Below are 6343 nucleotides of genomic sequence, written 5' to 3' on the forward strand. Positions count from 1 at the left end.
GTTAAGCGATCGTGGTTTAATTCCAACTTATATGTTGTTTATAGGTTACCAGACTCGCCCTAGGCCTTTTACCACCCCCGGTCGCCCAGGCAAGTTTTCTACCCGTATAACTGTTGTTGTGATGTATATATGTATATGCATTGTCTTGAGATAAGTGCATGGTTATTATTAGCAAAGTCTTGCGATATATTGAAGCATGTGATATGACATTTATATGCATGCCTGTTTCATAATCTTGATATTCTATTATCAATTCAAATGCTTATAAACTGCATAATATCTATGCTAGAGATAAACAGTAGTTGCGTATACCCTTCGTATAGGGGACCCAAAGGTGAATATTTTTCTAAACCGCGAGTCGATATTCCCGAGTATAACATATATATATAGTTTCTATAACTATGAATCAGATAAGGTATATTCGATAGTTTTGAATAATAATTAAACTTATTTTCAATTATTCAACTAAAGATTGTACTTTCGTATAAGTATATCTTCTGTTATTTATTATTCATTTCAAGTATGAGTTTTAAAACTTCTACTTAAAATATTTTTATAAAGATTATCCTTATGGGAATATTATTTAAATAATAATATTCAGATATTTCCTAATATATCGGGATTGATTTATTTTATTAAATCATCATTACTCTAAACATTCTTTAAAATGTTTTTGAGTCTTCAAAATGATATAAAAGTTAGAGCGGATCCCAAAACTCGTTTTCAAATTTAAGATCTTCCTTTCGAAGGGGATTTAAATACTCGCTTAAAAATCTGAGGGATCCGACTCTGTGGTGTATTTTATAATCGCAATGAGGTTGCGGTTTTGATAAAAGAATTTGATTACTTGCCCAACGTTTGGGAAGTAAGTCCATCTAATTGAGTCGGCATAAGCGACAGGCCGGGGTACGGTCTATCAAAGTGTAAATGGCTGGGTGGCAGTCCATCAATGCGTAGGAGGCCGGGTGGCGGTCCAGCACAAGGTCCTAATGCGGCCAGGGTGATGACCGGTGGGGGATTCATCCATCTACTAGTAGAAAAGGTGACTTAATTGGTATCTTTTCTAGATCAGCAAGATATCAGGTTTATGCCAAAGTTTCTTCTTTCCAAAATTCTTGGGAATGACAACTCTGCTTATACTTCCATAGCAGAAGAATGTATAAAATGTATATATATATATGTGTGTGTATATATATATATCGGGACTTAATGAAGTATCTCGTAACTTCATTCTTTATAATGATATTTCACATATTGAATCTATCCAAGTCTTTTCTTGTAGTCTCATCTATGTGATGAACTTTTGAAACTGATTATACCTTGAACGGTGGTAGTTCAAGTAGTATTCGGAAAAGATATAAGTATATTGGAGTATCTTGTAACCTCATCTTTTCAACTTATATCTGGTTAATGATTATCTTATGCATGACAAAGATTTTCAGAAAAACGTTGAAATAAGTTCAGATATATGAGATCATCTTGCAACGATGCTTTTATACAGTTATAAACTGGAACTCTGTGTATATTATGCATGGAAGAGGACTTCCAAGATTTTGAAAAGTATATATACATATATACTGAATATTTTGCGACTTGGTTGCATTAAGATATCAAACTTGGTTCATTTCTTCTTGACCAAGACTTTCATGAGTACTATGAGAATGCACATATATTGTTAATTATTATACATATTATTTCAGTGGGCTTGTTGCTCACCCTTGCTTTCTTCTTTCATCACACAACAACAGATAGACAAGATGAACAGGACCAAGTGCCCAATTCGTAAGCGGATAGGAAATGTATGCAGTTTCTTGTAGGCGTTGATGCCGCTGTAGCTGAGGTAGGATCTACCAATAGGCTAGGGTTTCAACTGTTGATGTACCAGACTTATGTATATTTATGAATTGTAATAATGACAAAGAATATATAAATTTATGTAGCTGAGGTGTAATGACTTATAATTGTGGAATAAAATGACTTGTGTTATTTTGGTATTCATCTCTGAGACTATAACTTGTGGTGTGTGTGTTTATTGTGGGGTCATAGTACGCAGTAGTTAGTTGTTTATTAAGATTGGGTGTTATTAAGGGAAATGGAACTCGTGACAACCCGGATCCCCGACCCCGAATTTGGGGGTGTTATAATTCAGATGATACAGAACTCAGTTCAGTTTGGGGGTTCTCCGACAGAAGACCCAAACATGCACATCAGAGATTTATCGAGATCTGCGACACTTTTAAGTTCAATGGAGTTTCTGAAGATGCTATTAAGTTGAGGCTTTTCCCATTTTCTCTGCGGGATAAAGCGAAGTGCTGGTTACATTCTCTACCACCAGGGTCAATCACCAAATGGGAGGATCTTGCTCAAAAATTCTTAACTAAATTCTTTCCTATAGCGAAGACTGCTGCAATCAGAAATGCACTTACTCAATTTGCTCAGCAATCTGGAGAATCTTTATGTGAGGCTTGGGATCACTACAAGGAGATGCTTAGAAAGTGTCCTCACCATGAGATGTCTGACTGGATGATCATTAACTGCTTCTATAATGGTTTGGGTGCTACTTCTAGAACCATGCTTAATGCAGCATCAAGAGGAGCCTTGTGGGCTAAAAGCTACGATGAAGCTTATGAATTGATTGAGCTGATGGCTGCTAATGAATACCAGAATCCTACTCAGAGACTATCTCAGGGCAAGGTAGCAGGAATTCTAGAGTTAGATGCAGCTATTGCTATAACTGCTCAGCTTAAGGCTTTGACAATGAAGGTAGATTCTTTGGCTAATTATGAAGTTAATCAGATTATTAGTGTCTCTGAGCTTTGTGCTGGTGCCCATGAGACTAATCAGTGCGCTATTTCTAGTGAATCAACTCAGTTTGTGAGCAACTTTTAGAAGTCGCAACAACCTTTGCCAGCCACCTATCATCCTAACAACCGAAATCATCCTAACTTCAGTTGGAACAATTCTCAGAATGCGGTTCAACAACCTTATCAGCAGTATCCAGCAAAGCAGTACAACCCTCCTGGTTTTCAGCAACCGCAATATGCACCAAGGCAGCAACTCCAGCTACAACAGGTTAATGAAAAATCTGAATTTGAGGAGTTGAGGCTCATGTGAAAGAGCCAAGCGGTTTCTATCAAGACCTTGGAAAATCAAATTGGACAAATTGTCAATGTCTTGCTGAATCGATAACCTAGTACACTCTCTAGTGACACTGAAGTGCCAGGAGAGAGGGAAGAAAAAGACAGGTAAAGGCAATCACATTGAGGTCTGGGAAGGTTACAAATCCTGAACAATCTCAAGTTTCGGATGAAGAAGTTGGGGCTGAAGAAGAAGTGCAGAAGGAAGCTGAAGTGGAACCAAGGAAGACTACTGTTGAACACACTCCTTCTGAGGTTAATACATGGGAGAACCAGACGTATTCTCCACCTCCCTTTCCTAAGCGGCTGCAAAAGAAAAGCTAAATAAGCAGTTTGAGAAGTTTCTAGAGGTGTTCAAGAAATTCATATTAACATACCTTTCGCTGAAGCTCTTGAACAGATGCCTAGTTATGCGAAGTTTATGAAAGGTATTCTCTCTTGGAAGGTGAAGCTCGATGACTTAGAGAACGTTGCTCTTACGGAAAAATGCAGTGCTCTGCTGCAACAGAAGTTGCCTCCAAAGCTTAAAGATCCTGGAAGTTTCACTATTCCTTGCACCATTGGAAATGTGTCATTTGACAAATGCTTATGTGACTTGGGAGCTAGCATCAATCTGATGCCCTTGTCAATCTTCAAGAAGTTGGACTTACCTGATCCAAAGCCGACTTATATGACTTTGCAGTTGGCAGATCGTTCTATCACATACCCACGAGGCATTGTGGTGGATTTTTTGGTCAAGGTTGATAAACTCATCTTTCTTGTTGATTTTGTGATTCTTGATTTCGAGGAGGATAAGAAGATTCCCATAACTTGGGAAGACCTTTCTTGGCAACTGGCCGAACCTTGATATATGTGCAGAAGGGTGAGCTCACCATGCGAGTGCTGGATCAGGATGTAACTTTTAATATGTTCAATGCCATGAAATTCCCTGATGAAAATGAGGAGTGCTTAAAGGTGGAGTTGGTCGATTCTGTGGTTACTTCAGAACTTGATCAATTTCTAAGGTCTGATGCCTTAGAGAAGGCCTTGTTGGGGAATTCTGATAGTAAAGATGACGAAGGTGATGAGCAGTTACAATATCTGAATGCTTCTCCCTGGAAGTGGAAAATAGATATGCCTTTCGAATCTCTTGGAATGGAGGAGCTGAACAAATCTCCAAAGCTCCTCAAGCCATCTATTGAGGAAGCTCATACACTTGAGCTTAAACCATTACCTGAACACTTAAGATATGTTTTTTAGGAGATGCATCTACTTTGCCTGTGATTATTGCATCTGACCTTTTAGGTAATGATGAGGAAAAACTCTTAAGAACTCTGAGAGAGTTCAAATTGGCCATTGGATGGACGATAGCGGACATTAAGGGAATCAGCCCTTCTTATTGCATGCACAAAATTCTGCTTGAGGAAGGTAGCAAGCATATTGTTGAGCAACAGAGACGGCTTAATCCGATCATGAAAGAAGTTGTGAAGAAGGAAATTCTCAAATGGCTAGATACAGGAATCATCTATCCCATTTCTGACAGTTCTTGGGTGAGTCCAGTTCAGTGTGTACCAAAGAAAGGAGGTATCACCGTTGTCGCTAATGAGAAGAATGAGCTCATTCCTACTCGAACATTTATGGGTTGGAGAGTTTGCATGAATTATAGGAAGCTGAACAAGGCCACGAGAAAGGATCACTTCTTTTTGCCTTTTATTGATCAGATGCTCGACAGGTTGGCTAGGCATGAGTATTACTATCTTCTGGATGGCTATTCGGGCTATAATCAGTTTTGTGTCGCTCCAGAAGATCAGGACAAGACTACTTTCACTTGTCCATTTGGTACTTTCGCATTTAAAAGAGTTTCTTTTGGTTTGTGTGGAGCACCGGTAACATTTCAGAGATGCATGATGGCTATATTCTCTGATATGATTGTGCAGAACGTGGAGGTGTTCATGGACGACTTCTCTGTGTTTGGAGATTCATTTGATAAGTGCTTGCAGAATCTTGGCGATATTTTTAAAAGGTGTGTTGAGACCAATCTGGTTCTCAACTGGGAGAAATGTCACTTTATGGTGCGACAGAGCATTATTCTTGGTCACAAGGTCTCTAGTAAAGGTCTTGAGGTGGACAAAGCCAAGGTGGGGGTCATTAAAAATCTTCCTCCACCAATTTCTGTTAAGGGAGTTCGCAAATTTCTTGGTCATGCGGGTTTCTATAGGCGGTTCATCAAGGACTTCTCAAAAATATCTAAACCTTTGTGTAATCTTCTGGAGAAAAATGTCCCGTTCAAGTTTGATGACGAGGGCCTAGCTGCTTTTGAGTCCTTGCAGAAGAGTTTGATCACGGCACCTATCATAACTGCACCTGATTGGAATGAACCTTTTGAGATGATGTGTGATGCAAGTGACTATGTTGTTGGAACAGTTCTTGGGCAGAGAAAGAACAACATATTCATGTGGTCTACTATGCTAGTAAGACCCTAAATGGTGCTCAACTGAATTATACTACTACTGAGAAATAACTTTTGGCCATTGTCTACGATTTTGAGAAGTTTTGATCTTATTTGCTTGGGACGAAGGTGACAGTTTTCACGGATCACGCTGCAATTTGTTATCTCATCTCGAAGAAGGACTCGAAGCCTAGATTGATTAGATGGGTTCTTTTTTTTAGGATTTTGAATTAGAGATCAAGGATAGAAAGGGTACTGAGAATTAAGTCGCTGATCATCTCTCTCGTTTGGAAGATCCAAGTGCAACTTCACAAGATAAGACATTGATAAATGAGTCTTTTCCCGATGAGCAGTTGTTTGGAGTGCAAGAGGAAGAACCATGGTTTTCAGACATTGTGAACTACCTTGTGAGTAATATGATGCCTCCAGACTTGTCGTACGCTCAAATGAAGAAATTTCTTTATGAGGTGAAGTGGTATATGTGGGATGAACCATATTTGTTTAGGCAAGGAGCTGACCAAATCATCAGGAGATGTATTCCATATAGCAAAACGGGAGGAATCTTGCGAGAATGTCATTCGACTATTTATGGAGGCCACTATGGTGTAGAGAAGACAGCAGCTCGTGTACTTCAAGCGGGATTCTTCTAGCCTACTTTGTTTAAGGATGTGCATCACTTTGTTCTTGAAGTGTGATCGATGCCAGCGTGTGGGTAATATGTCCAAGAGGGATGAGATGCCTCTTAATATGCTTCTCGAGGTTGAAGTCTTCGATGTTT

General features: G+C 39.1%; 1 non-coding gene across 1 annotated transcript; it reads right to left on the reverse strand.

Annotated features, from left to right (window-relative positions):
• Positions 1-2406: 2406 nt before the first annotated feature.
• LOC141699405 (small nucleolar RNA R71) lies at positions 2407-2513 on the reverse strand. Its single transcript, XR_012565871.1, has one exon. It is a non-coding gene; the product is annotated as a small nucleolar RNA R71 (small nucleolar RNA).
• Between the last annotated feature and the right edge of the window lie 3830 nt (positions 2514-6343).

This window comes from Apium graveolens, chromosome 11 (genome assembly GCF_009905375.1).
Source record: "Apium graveolens cultivar Ventura chromosome 11, ASM990537v1, whole genome shotgun sequence".
Taxonomy (NCBI): Eukaryota; Viridiplantae; Streptophyta; class Magnoliopsida; order Apiales; family Apiaceae; genus Apium; species Apium graveolens.